This window comes from Pinus tabuliformis, chromosome 1_1, assembly GCF_031772625.1.
Source record: "Pinus tabuliformis cultivar Carrire ecotype Pingquan chromosome 1_1, CPIR1, whole genome shotgun sequence".
NCBI lineage: Eukaryota > Viridiplantae > Streptophyta > Pinopsida > Pinales > Pinaceae > Pinus > Pinus tabuliformis.
Window position 1 is genome coordinate 35174296 of NC_142297.1, and position 18105 is coordinate 35192400.

Sequence of the window (18105 nt, forward strand, 5' to 3'; positions counted from 1 at the left end):
GGGTGAGGAGGTGGTTTGACCTAGAGTAGGGTCAATGAAAGGAAAGGGGGAAGAGCGTTAAGATGCTAAAGGGCATAGCATGAAGAGGAGGGGTGAGTCTGGTAAGGGGTTAATAGCGAGAGGTAGGGGAACAGAGGGTGGAAAGGATGAAGGATGATAGGTTTGGTGAGAAAGGGAGGGTCCTTTTTAATCAATGGGGGTGAGAAGGGAGGTCCAATTTCTACTAATTTCCAAGCCTCCATCCCTATTGAGGTTATGTGGGTGTTTTATGATTTCAAGGGCCTCACGGACTTTCCGCTTAAAATGGTGTTTTTCATTGGCAATGACCTTTGTGTCTTCAAGGCATATATGGTGGTTAGTCTTGCCTGCATGCTCAGCTAAAGCTAAAGAACGAGTTCTCTCATTTCGAATATCTGCACCATGCTCTTTGAGCCTGATCCTGACTGACCTGCCTGTTTCCCCAATGTAGTGTTCTCCACAAGAACAGTTGATCATATAAACACCTTTCTGTTGGAGTTGCTCCTGGTTGTCCTTGACAGATTTCATTCTTTGTTTGATAGTTGTCATGGGTTTGAATGAAGTTTTGATATCCTTATTTATGAGAACTTTAGCTAGCTTGTCAGTGACTCCCTGAATATACGAAAGGTAGGCATTAGTAGTTGGGGGGTTATTTGATTTATCTTTTTTGTTACCGGATTTGGCCTTCTGAATGGCCTTGAAGATGTCTTTATTATTGTATCCTAAGCTAGTAAATGTTTTTCTTAAGTAGGTAATCTCCTCCTCGGTGTGGATCTCATCTGATATTCTACATGCTCTAGTGAAGAGGGTTTGAAGAACACCCATTTTTTGAGTTGGGTGGTGGTGTGAATCAACATGTAGATAATTGTCAGTATGTGCTTTCTAAACATTTTTTGTCCTATGGAAACATCCTTGTTTCTTATGAGTAGGATGTCAAGGAACGGGATGCAATTATTTTCCTCAACCTCCATTGTAAACTTGATGTCATCAGACATGCTATTGAGATGGTTTAAAAGAAATTTAAGTTCATCATCACCATGAGGAAAATCAACACTGGTGTTGTCCACAAACCTGATTCAAAACCTAGGTTTTAATGGGTATGTGTCAAGAGCTTTATTTTCAAATCTTTCCATGAAGAGATTGGCTACAATAGGAGAAAGAGGTGATCCCATAGCTACTTCTGAAGTTTTCTCAAATATTTCCCCTTGAAAGGTGAAGAAAGTGGAACGTAGACAGATTTCAACTAACTTTGCAGTTTGGGGGTCTGCCACTTCTTTTACCACTTGGATTGATTCATCTAATGGAATCTTGGTGAAGAGTTGGACAACATCAAAACTAACAATCTTATCTCCCGGATCTAGCTTATCCTGTTTAATGAACTCAACATATTGGTTGGAGTCTTTGATGTAAGAGCTAGTTTTACCAACCAGAGGTGCTAAGTTGTTGGCGACATACTTTGCTAATTCGTATGTGGGTGATCCGATAGTATTGACTATAGGTCTTAGGGGGACATTTATTTTATGAATTTTGGGGGCCCCATAAATACGAGGTGTAATTTCACTGTCAGGGGTAAGGCATTTTCTAGTTTCTCGTCTAGATTGGTCTCTTTAATGGCTTTTTTTATCAACCTTGTGATTTTAGAGATGGGTTTTTTTTTCAAGTTTTTTGTAGCTACCACTGTTATATAAGTGGTCTTTCATTTTATTTATGTAGTCCCCACGATCCATTACCACTGTGGTGCCACCTTTGTCGGCCTTTAGAACCACAATGTCATTGTTATTACTTAGACTTTTCAGGGCTTTAAGTTGCTCATGGTTTAGATTTCTTTAAGGAGGTCTGGCTTTCCTTAGGATGACAGCGCACTCTTGTCTAACGAGCTCTTTGTCCTCCTCATTGAGAGTCTTGATTCCATCTTCAAGACTGCAGATAATTTCTTCTATAGTAGATTGTATGTCTGATCTAGCTCCTCTTTGAAATTGGTTATTGTTTGTCCTTCTATTTTCTCCTGAATATGTTTTGTCGGGATGTAGAAATCTTCTACACGCAACCAAATCTTCCTTTTTGTTAAGTAATCAGTCTGGCTGCTCAATTATTAGGAATCTCCTTACATTCTTTTGTCAAATTCTTATACAAATCAAGTCGTTCTGTCAGGTTGGAAGCTAAAACGTTCAGAAGGGACCTTGTGAGAGAGGCATTTAATATGAATAGGGATTGTCATTGATCGACAACCACCCCTAATTAAAACCATAAATCTGGCCATTGTGCTTCAAAGGATGTTGTTCAGTGACAAGTGAATAGCGTTAAACAAAGCCTCGTAACAACTGAGGGAGCCCCCTCTAGTTCAAGGGCCATCTTGAGCCTAAAGACTGGTTGAGTTGGTTTCTTGGCGTAGTTTTTGCAGCCAAGGACTGCCTATAGGAAACAGGTACAACAGGCCTAAAAATGTGGCTTAATTCTCGGGGACGTTGGCTCAGAACTAACATAAACTCTCCTTGGACGCTGGTTTGCAGGCCTGTCAGAGCATCCAGAGGTCCCTAGACGCTGGCATGCTGACAGCATGAGAGCGTCTAGAGGTCAGTTTGTCCAAAATTTTTATGGAACCCAGGGGAAAGTTGTCTGAAGTGTTGGATTAGTCCCTGAGGGTCCACTTCCTTAACGTGACTTAGGAAGTCGAATCATATCATAGTGGCCTCTCATCAAATGTTTACCCCGGCTGGCCAGTTGCTTGGGTAAATGTGGGAGGAGGGTGTTACACAGATTACTGTGCATAAGGCAATTGTTCACGTGCTTGGCTTGCAACAACAGTGTAAATACTTCGTCAAAAATCTCATAATTGTGCAAGCTGTAATCATTGTTGTGCATAAATGGACAGTGTGATAGAAAGGGGCACCACTTGAATTGGGCAAGAAGATGAAGCCACAAGCATAGATGGAGAAAGCAAGAGTGGGAATGTTGATCCATAACAACAATCAATGTGCCTCATTCATTGAAAATATTCAGACCCTAGTATGGATTCCTTGGTGAAGACCCACAAGATCCCATTAGTTGGCTCACTCACTAAAGCCAAACACAAGAACCAGGTCAGAAAGGATGTAGAGGAATACTTGGAGCAGCTAAGACAGATTGCCACCAAGGAGGACTTGGAGTTGAACAAACAGAAAATGCACAACTATATTAGTGTCTCTGTTGAAGTGAGGACAATGTTAATCATGCTTCAAATGGAATTAGAATCTAGTTCGAAAACAGTGTACTCGGATGCCATGGAGGCTAGAGTCCACTTCTAGCTAGACAACATCACACAGTTTGGGGATGTCATCGCACAATCCCGAGCTTGGCACCAATACATGACTGAGAAGCATCAAGTGGAAGTTGTTGAGCTAGAGTTCCCCCAAACTCAAGCATCACAATGTTTTTTTCTTGTTAGGCTATCAAGTTGTCTCTACCCTCTTTTGTCTTATATGGGTATGAATGTAAAATGTAATATTATTTTTCATTAATTGTAAAGTGGAATTCCAAGTGTCAATATTGGAATGTGACAAGTCATGATGTAATGTAATGAGTTATTTTGTAAATAAGTTGAAAAGTCATGAGGGTAGTCGAAAGGTCACAATGGGGAGTTAAAGAGTCACCCCCACTTGTTATAAATAAAACCTCATAACTCATGTAAAGGGATTTTGGGAGCCAAGATTTTGCCTAGGCTTAGGCTTAGAAAGAGCTTGGGAGTTTTCTGAGAGCCTTGGCTTCTCCATAGCATAGAGGGAGTATACTTCTTTGGAGGAGCAGGTGTTGTTGAATTCACGTTCCACTATTGGGGCTAGTGGTTTGTCAATGGTGTATGTATGATTGGAAATTTCACTTTTAATAAAAGATCAGATCCGACACACTTTCATGCATATGTTGTGAATATAGTAGGACTATTCTTTTTGTATTTTCAATGTATGTTATTTAACTTACGCTTATGCTTATGAACTATTTTGTTTGCATTTGTATGAATCTTGTTGAATGTGTGTTGTTGTATTAATTCATCATTGTTAACTTGTGGACTATTTCGCATATTATCTTGTAATGTCTTTATGCTTGTGTGTTCCTTTCAAGTTGCATACTATTATAGGCTTCTATGGGACTCACTTTTTTCCTTCGTGTGTTAGAACCACCATGCATCACACTTGAACTTCTGCAGGGTCACACACTTGCTCTCACCAAACTCATTGTGCACCACTCTATGTGTTTCGTAACCAAGGCATATCATTAACACCCCACTACTGGGATTCCTACTCCAAACGGTGTAAGCTCTAGTTGGGTCTTAATATAGGGGAGATCCCATGAATGTTGGCGGGTCCAACACCATCAACATTTTTGGCGCTTAGAAGTAGGGCCATATTACAAGTTGAGCCTATGAAGTTCGTTCGAACTTTCCACACTCGTTAATGGATTCCTTGCATATCTTAGCCCTGACATGTTTCTCTAAAACCTCAAAATTAAAAGTTCTAGTGGAAATCATTAATGACTTGTGAAATCTCAAATTCAATGGTGAGGGTGAAAGAACCTTCTTTGAGCACAACGCCCGTTTTCTTAAATTTTGCACAGAGCACAATATTCATTGCGAGGAAGTCACTTGTAGGTTGTTCACTCTTACATTCGAAGGGAACCTAAGAGAATGGTGTTACACATTGTCTGTCACTTCCATACACTCTTTCGAACATCTTTCCACATAACTTTTTCACGGATTTGATAGGTATGATTACAAATCTATGCTCAAGAAAATTATACGATTACAAAAAGCACCTGATGAATCTCTTGATGATTTCCACAATTGTTTCATTCATTTTTTCTTTGAATTTTCCAAATATGATGTTGATTGGACTTTAATGAAAGAGAAATTTGAATTTCTTGTTCACATTTCGATGAATCCGCATGAATATTAATCTTTCGAAAGTCTCCCAACGTACCGTAGTATTAAAACTTCAAAATCTGGGACAGACAGTTTTTGTTCTGAGTAACTCTCCCTCTCCTTCTAATCAAACAACTCCAGTTCCGCAAGTTGAGGTGGGAGAAATTGAGAATTCATCCGTTGATTTACCACCATCTTCTCCCACCCCACATATTCAAAATTCTAGCACAAATTTGGACTGTGAATCTGATGATTGCGATGAAGTGTTATCTCCTTGTCGTCCATCCTTTGGTTCCTCTAGTCCTCTGAATTATGAGTTGTTCTGTTCACTTGTTTCGAATATTTCTCTAAATGTTCATGAGGATCAAGTTATGGATGGAGTTAGTGTTCTATAGAAAACTTGTGATTTCATTTACGATGAATATGTGTAGGAGTCCACATCTAAACAAGAATCTTCGATGAAGCTCGATTTTTATCCTTTCGCACCTCTCCCCCATTATCCTAACATTTTCCGCAATTCTATCATTCTTGTTGAATCTTGTGAAAATTTAGTTTTTTATGATATTATTACTTCTGATCATTTTAAAAACTCATGGAATGTCAGTTTTTCAGCTGAATGCAGAGAGGAAAATTTTTATCTTTTAAATCTCCCCCAATCTATCATCTCATCATTCTAAAGAGATAGAGGGTGAAATCTCTTGTTTTCCATATTCCCCTCTTTATGATTCGTCAGATCATGAGGATGCCTCTATTATGGACCTTGAACATTCTGATTGTGGTTGTCATGATCTTTTCACTCATTCATCCGATCATGATTCTGATTTTTTCACTGTTGATTTTTCTAAGCCACTGGTCTTCGATGATCTACCTTCTGATGATTTGGAACTTCCGCAAGTTTTCGAGGCACTTCAACCCAAGCTAATGGTTATGTCAGGTTCTCGTAGTCTTGAGGCCAGTTCCAATTCTGATCAGAACAGTGATGTATCTTTCAAGGCTCCTCATCACTCTACCGCACACATTGAAAATCAATCTCTTTCACAATTTTCGCATCCTCCATCTTCATTACATGATCCTATCACTCAGTCCTTGGAGGATTCATACCTGGCGAGAACGGTTGAAAAACAGAGTTTTCTTCTTTATTTATGTTCGCCCATTTCTGCAATTCAAAAGTTTGTTGTTGCGTATCTTCAAGTCGCAATCTATCTAAACACCGTAGTGCATCCACAAATTATCTTTCGTGCGCGTTTATTTCATACTTTTATGCATGCATTTTAAAACTTTGAACGTTTTGGTTTGCCTTGTCTTATCTTTCTTGTTTATGTTTACTATTGAATATCTTTCTTGATATGAATTCCCTCGCTTGCATAGGGCAGCCATTGCACCAGTGGCTACATTGGGAGTTTCACTTTACATGAGTCTAGCATATGCTCTGATTTGGTTAGAAGTAGTAGTAGTTGTTTGTTTTTCTTTGTTTTTTTGACTTGTCTTGTTTGCTTTGATTTACTTTATACTACGCTCTTTTCTTTTGTTTATTTTCTTTTAGTCGTAGGATAGCTTCCGCATGAAATCGTGTTTGGTTTTCGAAGCAAGCATGGTGAATTTCACGATGAAGTTGTGCTACTATCAACACTTGATTATCTGTGTATTCCCTCTATTTTCATGAGTTTTTCATTCTTTAGTCGATGATAATTTGATGGAAAATACATTCCTTTCGGAGAAAACCATGGTCAAATCACGATGCTTGAACTTATAACTAATACTACCTACTTTAATCGCTCTTTTATTTTCGGTTAATCCTTGTTAGTTAAGTCGAGAAGAGTAAGGAGGGGAGGTAAACCTTAACAAGTGTGTCAAAGTTATACATAAGTATCCTTCTATGAAGGGACAACCTCTTCTGCTCTCAATAAGTCGGGATCCCTCTTCTGCCTCGTTAAATAAATAAGTGCCTATGCACATTTTTATGAACAAAATGAAAAAATAAAAAATAAAATGAAATAAAAAGGTGAAAGAAGAGAAAGACTTCCTGCGTAGGGAGGTACTGTCCAAGCTCACTAGCAACAGAGAAATGTTTGTGTTCCTGAAGTGACTCCGTCGATGCACTGTCCAGGCCTGCTGGCAGTGGAGCAACACCAGAGATGAAAAACTAAGAAGACATTTCTTTTCACTTGTGCATCTATATACTCATCATCCCTAATCAAAACAACTTATTCTGACTTGGTTTGGTTAGTGTGCCACTAATATGAAAATCACTCGTGAATGACCTCAGTTAATTAATTAATAAATGAAGGTATTACAGACTCATGTGCTAGTGTGTGTCTATGTTATCTTAGGCAACGGATCCATCAGATTGCAAAATACACAGACATTGGAAGAATGGAAAACAGTAGGAGAAACACAGTAAGCAAATACAAGAACACAACAAATTAATAAGGAGTTCACCCTATCCTCCAGGGCTACGTCTCCGGTCCAGCTTTCAGTGGCGGCCTTCTTTTATTGTGTCTTTAAAGCAGAGATTTACAATGAGGAGCTCAATTTGAGTCTCCTAAAACAGATAATGTTTGGTAGGGTGGTTCTTGGATCCCCCAAGCCACTAGAGTACACAGACTCTTTTCCTTACCAGATCTTGACCTCTTTGGTCTTTAATGGGAGAAGCCCAATGTGGTGCTCAATTCCCAACAGATCCTCTCAAGGATTGCTTGAACCTCTCAAGCTTTCTGTCTACTCGATGCTACCTTAGGTCAGCTCGGCTCTCTGTTTTCTGCTTTTTGCTTCACTATCTCTTCTTTGCTCTCGTTCTCTCTGTCTTCGTTCTCTTCTTCTCTCTTCTTCTTCGTGTGTTATGTTCTCTGTCTGTTCATGGCTTAAAGTCGATCTATCCTTGACTGTTCAATTCCTCTTCCGCCCCTTCAGATCACCTGTTGTTGTTTGCTTGGAGTTCCCTGCCTCTACGTCATCATCAACGGCTTACAGGGAGTTGCCACTTGTCCTCTTGCGAACTGCGCCAGCTCTGCCTCAACGGTTCGATAATCCAGTTACACTGTGGAGTGACTCATCCGCCAACTCAGTGGTCAAATCGGACTTCAAACTTCTTTATGCCGTGGCTTAATTCCCCTATCAAATCCGGTTTCTTCATCGGGCGCAATCTTCGCCGTCAGATCTGGAGCCCCCAGATCCTATGTTATTCGCTCATTTCGCGCGGTTGACTTGCTCGACCATTAGCACGTGATGAGAGGCAGTTTTCTCTCTCATCCGCTGGACACGCGTCGTGCGATGAATGGAATTGCTCAGTGTTACACTAAAATTTGTCACCATGACTATTTGCAGTTAGTATGGCTCCATCAACTGTCATACTATCCTCCTTGGCAAGTCTCATACCTCTGCTCCTCATGTCAAACTCCAAGAAAGAGAGAAAGTCATTAAAAATCTATATATCTCTGGGTACGCAGTTTCTCTTAGCCTTACCTGCGTGTACGCACTCCAAGTTCATAATACCTGCGTACTTGTACGCTCTGTCTGTAAAGCAATGGGTGCGTACTCCTGTAAAGGTCAAAAGGCGCAAGTTTCACTCCAAAAAAGTTACTTGTGGTCATTTCTAGAGCATTCTAAAAGCTTGTTTGACGTGTATGGAGCGCCTCCAGATGGTTCATGTATCCCTACCAAAGAGGAACTTATCCCATCAAGAGGGGAGCTATCCCATCCAAAGAGGGGCTTATCCCATTGATGGTGGACCTGAATAACTTCCTCTAGAGCACTATAAATATAGGCATTGGGCCAGAGGGAGGGGAGGTTGAAAGCTGAACATTCCTAAGGGTAGATGCTGCTGGAATTAGGACTCCCTTGTAAAGCTTGAGAGGAGAGATTCCCATCCTTTCCTAGCCTTATTTGAGAGTGGGTGAGCTGATCAAAGTAAAGGAAAACTCTTGTTGGACCTTAGGAGGGACCTGCACAACACCAAGGCTCAGGTTGTAATGGTTTCTTTTGTTTCCACTTAATACAAATGAACTCATTTTTCTCAACAGATTGTTATTCATGATTTGTTTCATATACTCCTTGGTCTGTATGATGGATATGTATTGTTTTATGAGTTTATCAGGTGCTATTTAATCTTTTGGCTTGTTAGTGAATGCAGGTTTTGAAGAGAAGGAGGAGCTCATCCGAATCGGCAAGGCTGGACTACTACAAAGCGTTGGACTAAAGGTATGTTAAAATCACTTGATTACTTGTATTCTCAATGCATGTTTAAAGAAAGGTAGTGTTTATTTGTCTTGTTTGTCACTAGAAAGCCTTTGCTTCTAGGGAGGTCGGTTTTGTCCGCATTATCGACTCTTTCCGCATGACAAAATGGCGACTCCGCTGGGGAATCCATTGATGTGAATGTTTTTTCCTTTGTATGAAATTTTGATCTGAGAAGAGTCATTTGTTTTCTGGTTTTTGGCTGTCTGACTGTGTTTTTGGGTGGGCTAGCTTAGGGTTAAATTAGATTTTAGTTTTTCTTTGTTTTGCTAGAAGTACGCAGCCTCTGCGTTGAGCACAGTGCGTACCTACACGCACTGCAGCTTTGTGCACAGAGCGTACACGCACCTATGCAAACAGGTCGCCTGCGTACCCTGTCAAAAATTAAGAAAATTCCAATTTTCTCCTTTTTTGCCTTTTAGATTTTGTTTTTCATTTGTTTTTTCTGCCCAGATCCACTGGTTTTCTGCCATAAATCTTCACCTAAGCTTGTTTCGTCAGTGTTGAGAGTTTTAGTGAAATTCATAGAGATTTTGCCCTAGGGTTTGATTTTTGTACTGGTCCTGTAGTAACTTTGGCTTTAGAGGTTGTCAAACTTTGGATCTCCCTGGTTTTGTTCAGTCCTCTTAGGAGTCGGGCCTTTCATAGAATCCACCCTTGTGAGAAACCTACCTTTGTGTCTTCTCTTTGCGAATCTCGAAAAAGTTTGTTGGTTGAACTTTGAATTTTATTCTTGAGAAAAAGAACAAAAGATTTTGATTTTTGTTTTTGACTGGTTTTTGGTTCTGCATTAACTAGTCCTTAGTTACATTTTGACTGAGTAAAACATCCAGGAATCATCTTTAGTAGGCTTTTGCCTCGTTAGATTTGTTTTTAGATTTATTTCTCTTAGTTTTGCTTTTGAGTGAAATTGAGTTGATTTGATTGCCATAGATTTTTTAACTTTGATTTTTGTTAAAGTAAGTTTTACATGCTTTATTAATTAGGAAAAAATACAAAAAAAAATATCTTTTGAAGGAAAGTTTGCTTTGCTAGCATTTGAGTCTTTGAAAGGAAAAGGAATTTTCGTGAAGTAATTAGTGGTCATGTGTTGTATGTTTTGGAAAAGATAAAGAGTTTGTTTCTTTGATTTTCATTGCCAAGAAAGTTGTCTTTATATCAATTTTGCATTCTCCAACTCTCTTAGCTAGGGAATTCATTGAAAAAGGAAAAATTAGTATAAATCATCCTAAGTGCATCTTTTTAGTGGATTTCGGTCGAGTCTACACACCATCAGTTTCATCTCCATTACCTTTTGTCTTAAAGAAAAGCCATAAAATTAACGCTTAAAGTAAAATCAACTTAGTAACTTTTTATATACTAGGGCTCTGAAACACCAATATAGATCAGGCTAGTGTCTTGGAGTAGGAGAGTAATTAACTCTCCAAGACAGCAAAACCAAACAAGTAGCTCATCTTGTGGTAGGATAAATCCAACTGTTTCATTTGTACTCTGGGAAAGCTCCTCTTAAAGGAGAAGCACGAGACCGTGTCCGAACCAGTGAGGGGATCAATCCTCCTTCATTGGGAAAGACGCCAGATACGCACGTACTAAAAACGGTAAACCTCGGATTATTGTCGAGGAGCCTGGGGTCACTTGTCGGTAAACCTTGGATTATTGTCAAGGAGCCGGCAAGGGGATTGAGCTTGTTACTCTGCCCTTGCGTGCTATCGGGTCGTAGACTGTTCCCCCAGGTATATTTGTTGTTGTTGGTAACCTTAGTGACCATTATCTTTAGGATTCTACCGAGGTGACGGTGGAGGGAAGATCCCATTGTACCTGGAGCAGACGTCGGCTAGACTCACTTGGATTTTCCGGGGGGTTCACTTCACTCGAGACGGTTAAAGTGGAGGAACTTGTGCCGGTCTATTCATTAAGCAGGTTGTCGGGGTAACTGTTCCGCCCACCACTTCTGTACTGAATTCGGCGATGTTGGGTTTCATCTCCAATTAGTGTTTTCGGTCCGGAAGGCTACTGTTTGTGTATGGTTTGATGCCCTAGATTCTTTAGGCGTGTGATTCGAATTTGTTTGGTTCTTTAGAGACTTTAGGTGGTTTGCTTTGAGATTTTACTTTGTTTGCGTGTGCAGTAGTTAAAAGTTTTTAACTGTGGCTGAATTACCGAGACAGTCCCGTAGACTTCGGGGCAAGTCTCCTGAGATTGTTACCGTGGCCGATTTGTTGAGGAAGTCCCGTAGACTTCGGGGCGAACCTCCTGAAGAGGTTCTGGGTCATTACGAGGGTTTGAAAGTCCTTGTAACTCCTAGTGGCAGTAAAGTAGGTTCACCTGAAGAAGGAGAATCGTCGTTGGTAGTCCATCCAGATTACCAAGGTCTAGAAACAGGTTATAATCCCGAAGCTGTTGCAGTTTCTGAGCTTGCTGGTAGTTTTTCATCTACTAGTGATATAGGCGAAGAACCTGAAATATCTGAACCTGTTACTCCAACTTCTAGTGCTCCTGATTCACCTAGGGTAGAAAGAGTTATCACTGAAAATCTTCCTGCTGGTTTGATAGCTATTGAAGAACTTGCTCCAGAGGAAGAATTTGGCGTCTCTATCCTTGAAGATCAACCTACTTTTGATCTAAGGGAGCGTGAATCTATCTTTTACAGTCCTCCTAGAAGTACTACTTGGTACCTTTCGTTAACTAATTATTTAGACAACTCAGGGATAAGTTTTTCTCCACCTTGTACTCCTTTTCCACCTGGAGGTATATATACTCCTGTAAATATGTCTGGTCAGTCGTCCGTATTCACTCAATCTCCTGAATCTTTCTTGTACGGCGATCCTTCTGTTCCCTCCGGGTATCAGTCACTTTCTGGTACTTTTGCAGGAGCATCTCCTCAACCCATTGAACATGGGTTATTAGCTGGAAACAATGGTAATAAACCGTTGGGTGTAGGAGACATTTACATGATGTCAGGTTCAGTTCCCGGTTCTCAACCTCAAGGTGGCCAATTACCGCCTGGGGGGCAACCTCAAGGTACACAAATTGCGTCTGGGGGGCAACCTCAAGGACAGTATGTACCCATAGTACAATACATTCCTCAAGGTCAACCCCAGCCTCAATATGTACCCCAAGGTCAATCTCAGTATCAATTTATAGCTCAAGGTCAACCCCAGTATCAGTATTTACCTCAAGGTCAATACTCGAGTCAAGGTTATCAACCACCTCAAGGTCAATCTTATGTTCAAGGTACGGGAAATGTACCTTTCAATTATCAATCCTACCCTCAATCCAGTTACGGATCTCAGTATCCTCAACCTGTCATGGGTCAATACCCCGGAATGAACATAGTGTGGGATCCATCGCAAGTTCAACAGGTATTGTAGCCAAGCGTACAGTTGTCATCTCAAGCTGGACAACCCTTAGTTGCTGGTCCATCCAGCAACCAGTCCAGTCTAATGTTCAAACTTTTGTACCCTCGGTAGTTACTCAGTCGCCAATTGCACCTAGTACTCCATCTCAAACGACTGCTGCAACTACCGCAACATCTGTTCCTTCCACCACACTTGCTTCTGGAGTATCGACAGCTCTGGTTGCTACTGTCTCTGCAACTACTCCTCAAACATCTTTACCATTGTCTGTATCTACGATTCAAACTACGGTTCAGATGCCTGTAGGACAACCTGGTTTAAGTACGGTTGTCACTAGTCAACCACAATTCACTTATCAACCGTACCAGGGACAGTACCAATACGGGCCTGCTGTCCAACCGCCGGTTTACCAGTATCAACCGTATCCTGGGTACACTTATCAACAACCTCAGCAACCCCAGTACGGTCCGGTTAATCCTGGTTTTCCAGGAGGATATAATATCCCGAATGCGATTCCTATTCCAAGTTATCCTGGATATCCTCCTCCTGGGACTGGTCTTGTGACCCAGAGTTTTAGGGATCCTAATCGGCAATTACCGTTTATTGCAACTTTGGATTTACCAGACTTGTCGTGCCTAACGAACGATCCAATAAATTATCTTCCGTTCTGGCCGCCAATGCCAAATAAGTTGCCCAGTGATATACCCAAGTTCGAAGGTAAGTCTGGAGAGGATCCGTCAAATCATGTGATGACTTACCACCTCTGGTGTGCTTCAAATTCCATCTCGGATGATTCAATCTGCTTACGTCTTTTTCAGCGTACGCCAAGTGGTACATTGAGTTACCACGGGCCTCTTTTTACAATTTTAGTCAGTTAGCTACCTCGTTCCTAACTCATTTTCAGTTGCCGGTCAGATATGATAATGGCACGAAGCTACTAACTTCACTAAAACAGTCGACGTCCACTTTTCCGATCACATACATGAATGGAGACGTCGACGACGATTAGTGAAAGTTTTTATCCCGGACCAAATCTTAGCTGAATGGTTTGTTAAATCATTATTACCGAAGATTACTGAAGATGTAGCTAAGGCCGGAGTAGTTACTGAGGAGCAAGTAATTGCTCAAGCGCAGTACCTTGACTTAGTTTACACTTAGTCAGGTACGTTACACGAAAAGATCCCAGATCTTCCAAAGTCAAATCAAATCGTTGCTGCTCCTTCGGGATCTCATGCTGCTGATGGCATGATTGGTACGGTAAATACTAAAAGCAAGAAGAAATCTTCAAAGAATTCTTCGCCCATTATAACCTTACCAGATTCCCCGACAGGAGAGTCTTCTCCTGAGATTTCCGCTGATATTCACGCTGTAGAGTCATCTACGGCTAAATCAAAAAACGGTGGGAAAAAGAAAGGGAAGAAGAAGAATAAAGCAGACAAGACTCCAAAGGAGAAAACAGAAAAGTCGGAAACCAATGACGAAAAGCGCAAACCTCGATATCCTTGTCTTATTTGTGAAGAGGATCATTTTACAAGAGATTGCCCTCATCGGGCCGAGGTTGTGAAAATCGTCAAGGATTCCCCAACTCCTGCTGTTTTGAAAGATCCATTTCCAAAGCAGGAGAGTAAGATGATAGGTTCTTCCTCGAGTGCCAGTGAAGAACCCATATTGATGATGTCTCATGTAAGGATTGCGACTCGATCGCAAGATTATGGTAGTAAAAGTCCTGTTGATGGATCGAAAGAAGCAGAATCTTCTCATTCAAATCCATCAACCTCAGCTCCCGGTTCCGATCCACTACAGATCGAGAAACCTAACCCTGACTTGGTAATCAAACCGCCCGCCAAGGGTGTACTTCGAAGGTCTGCTTTCAATCCACATGCGAGAGCAGCCCAGAATTACAACATTGTTGAGGATTTAGTTGTTTCACCCTCAGCAATGTCAGCTTTAGAGGTGCTGCAATCATGCCCAGCACAGTGAAAATTACTTTTGTCGGCTATAGGAGCTGTTGATGTTCATGACCCGAACCTAATAATCTTTGATCTAGAAAATAGTACACCGCGTTTGCCTCATCAGATGGCTTTCCAGATCCCAGTGATAGTCAAAAACAGGCCTATTCATTGGACTGTAATTGATGAGGGAGCTTCCACGTGTATTATGTCGATACAGTGTTGGAGATCGCTTGGTTCTCCTTCACTAAATCAATCCCCGAAAATTCTTAAGGCCTTTGATGGCCGTGGGTTCCATCCGTTTGGCATTCTACAGGATTTGCCTATAGGGGTTGAAGGAAAAACCGTTAGTCTAGATGTGGAGGTGGTTAATGCCCCTCTAGACTACAACCTTCTTTTGGGTCGAAGTTGGTCTTACGCTATGACAGCGGTCGTTTCATCGATCTTCAGAGTAATAAAATTTCCACACAATGGCAAGATCGTAACCACAGACCAGCTGGCTTATTTTTCATCTGACCCAGCCTCTTCAGAGAGTATCCAGCATGTCGGTAAAACGACTATCCCTTATAAGGATGTTGGCGTAGGATTAGTTAAAGATGTCGATTTACTGGGAACTTTTCCTTTTCCTCCAATCAACGCCGTGTCTTCGTTTGCATCTATTCATATGATTACTTCAGACACTATTATTTATGACGATCCTTGGATCGTTCCTTCTGAATCTGAGATAGACTCATTCGATGATGCAATGCCTTTGAGTCCATATGAAATTGCTTATGAAGCCGTGCAGTCTTTTTCCGACCCAAGTTCAACCAAAATCGACCAAATGAATGTGGTCCGTGAGGAGTCACTTTTCACTTCAACCTCGGAGTTAATAGCGTTTCCTGAAGTTGTGTCATCTGACGAACAACTTTGTGAAGTCCTGTGTGTAGACGATTTACCATGGGAAGATCTCCATCATCGATCTTCGTTTTTGCCCGAGGATGATCGTTTTGAAAACGATTTATCATCAGTTTTTACAGCTGAATATGTCAAGGAAGCTCAGAGTCCAATGAAACATCCTGATTCAGAGCTGAATTTGGGAAACATTTCTCGCACTGTTCCCATCGACATTTCAGTCAAGTCCGGAATCATTGAAAACATTCATATAGGTGCCTCGTGTTCAGATGATGAGATTCAGACATACAAGGCCCTATTTCAAGAATTCTGCGACGTGTTTGCCTGGTCCTATGAGGAAATGCCAGGAATTGATCCCGCAATTGTTGTCCATGAGATTAAGACTTACCCGGACGCTAAACCCGTCCGGCAACGTTTGCGTCAGATTCACCCACGAAAAGCGGCTGCGATTAAAGCAGAAGTTGAGAAGCTGTTGAAAGCAGGTTTCATTTATCCGATCCCATTAACGGATTGGGTATCGAATATTGTTCCGGTTAACAAAAAACAGGGAACAATAAGAATATGTATCGACTATAGGGATATCAATCGTGCTTGTCCCAAAGACAACTATCCAACACCCTATATCGATCAAATAATTGATGATTGTGCCGGCAGTGAAATATTTTCCTTTATGGACGGTTTTTCCGGTTACAATCAAATCAATATTCTACCTGCCGATCAACCAAAAACGGCTTTCATTTGTCCATGGGGGACGTTTGCTTATTGCAAATTACCTTTTGGGCTTAAGAATGCCGGAGCCACTTTTCAAAGGGCGATGTCTTATGCGTTTCATGACATCAAACACATTGTGCAACCGTACCTCGATGATTTTCCTGCTCATTCATTACATCGAGCTGATCACCTTGTCCATTTACGCGCAATCTTCATGAGGTGTAGGCATTATCGTATACGTTTGAACCCACACAAATGTGTCTTCTGTATAGAAGTGGGACGATTGCTGGGGTTTGTAGTTTCAAAAGTCGGCATTCGCGTCGATCCCTCGAAGGTAGAAGCTATCATCAAGTTGCCTCCTCCTTCGAGTCTTCGCCAACTCCAAAGTTTGTAGGGGAAAGCAAACTTTCTACGCTGATTCATTCCTAACTACACCGAGGTTACAAAAGGTTTTACACGGTTGTTGAAACAGAACGCTCAATTCTCTTGCGATGAGATAGCTCAACAATCTTTTGATGCACTCAAACACGCGTTGACCCATGCATCGTTGTTGCATCCTCCCAACTACAACCAAGACTACTTTTTGTACCTCGCCGCCTCTCATTCCACTATTGGAATGGTGTTAGTTCAGGAAGACGAATTCGCAATGGAACATGTGATATATTATCTTAGTAGGACGTTAAATCCCACTGAGCTAAAATATTCGCATGTGGAGAAATTGGCCCTGGCAGCCGTTCAGGCTGTCCAACGTTTTCGTCATTACATTCTTCTCCGTAAAACTACAGTTATTTCGGATTGCAACCCTATGATCTACATTTTGACTAAACAATTTCTAGGGGGCAAGTACTCTAAATGGATCGTTATCCTGCAAGAGTTCGACTTAGAGTTTGAAAAATCTAAGTCTAAGAAATCTTTAGTCTTTGCAGAGTTGATGTGTGACTTCCCGCGTGCTGACACGGAAACTGTGGCAGAGGAACCCATTGCGGACGAATCTTTGTTTCTCATCAGCACTTTAGATCCGTGGTATGGGGATATAATCGTCTATCTCCAAACCCAATCCTTTCGGCCTGAAGCTTCAAAGTCGGAACGTCGAAAAATTCGATTCCAGTCCCAACAGTACAAAATCATTGGAGATACCCTTTATCGCCGTGGGGCAGATTTGGTTTTCCGACGTTGCTTAACTCACGAAGAGGCAGAAAGGGTTTTGAATGACTGTCACTCTGGGGCGTGTGGCGGTCATATGTCTGGGTATGCCACAGCTCAGAAGGTGTTGCGTGCTGGCTACTTCTGGCCGTCCATGTTTAAATATTGTATCATTGCGGTCCGAAAATGCCACAACTGTCAAGTGTTTGATCGCAAGATGCGCGCACCACCAGCTCCTCTCCACCCTATAATTGTCGTTAGTCCTTTTGCCAAATGGGGTATCGACTTTATTACATGTAACCCTCACTCGGCCGGGGGGCATGCGTATATCATCCTTGCGGTTGATTATTTTACTAAGTGGGCCGAGGCAATGCCTACATTCGAGGCAGACGGCAAGACAGCTGCGATTTTCGTATTCAATCACATTATTGCTAGGTTTGGTGTCCCACAAGCGATAATCACTGACCATGGGCGCCATTTTCGAAACATTATGATGACAGAACTTACAGGCCAACTTGGTTTGCGTCATGATAGCTCAACTCCTTATTATCCACAAGCCAATGGCCTGGTTGAGTCTATTAACAAAGTTTTAGTTATCATGATCCGACGAATCATTGGTATTCATCGGTCGAATTGGCACAACATGTTATTTTCCGCGCTTTGGGCGTACCGAACCTCAGTGAAAACATCAACAGGGTTCACTCCTTTCCAACTAGTTTATGGTTTGGAAGTCGTGCTGCCCATTGAATGCGAAATCCCATCACTTCAAATGGCTGTCGAATTACTTCCAGCTACTTCCGAAGAGGAGAAGCGTTTATTATACTTAGCTCAATTAGATGAGACTCGACGCGATGCTGCACTAGCAATCGAGACTCATGCAAAACGAATGAAAGCTCAGTATGATCGAAAT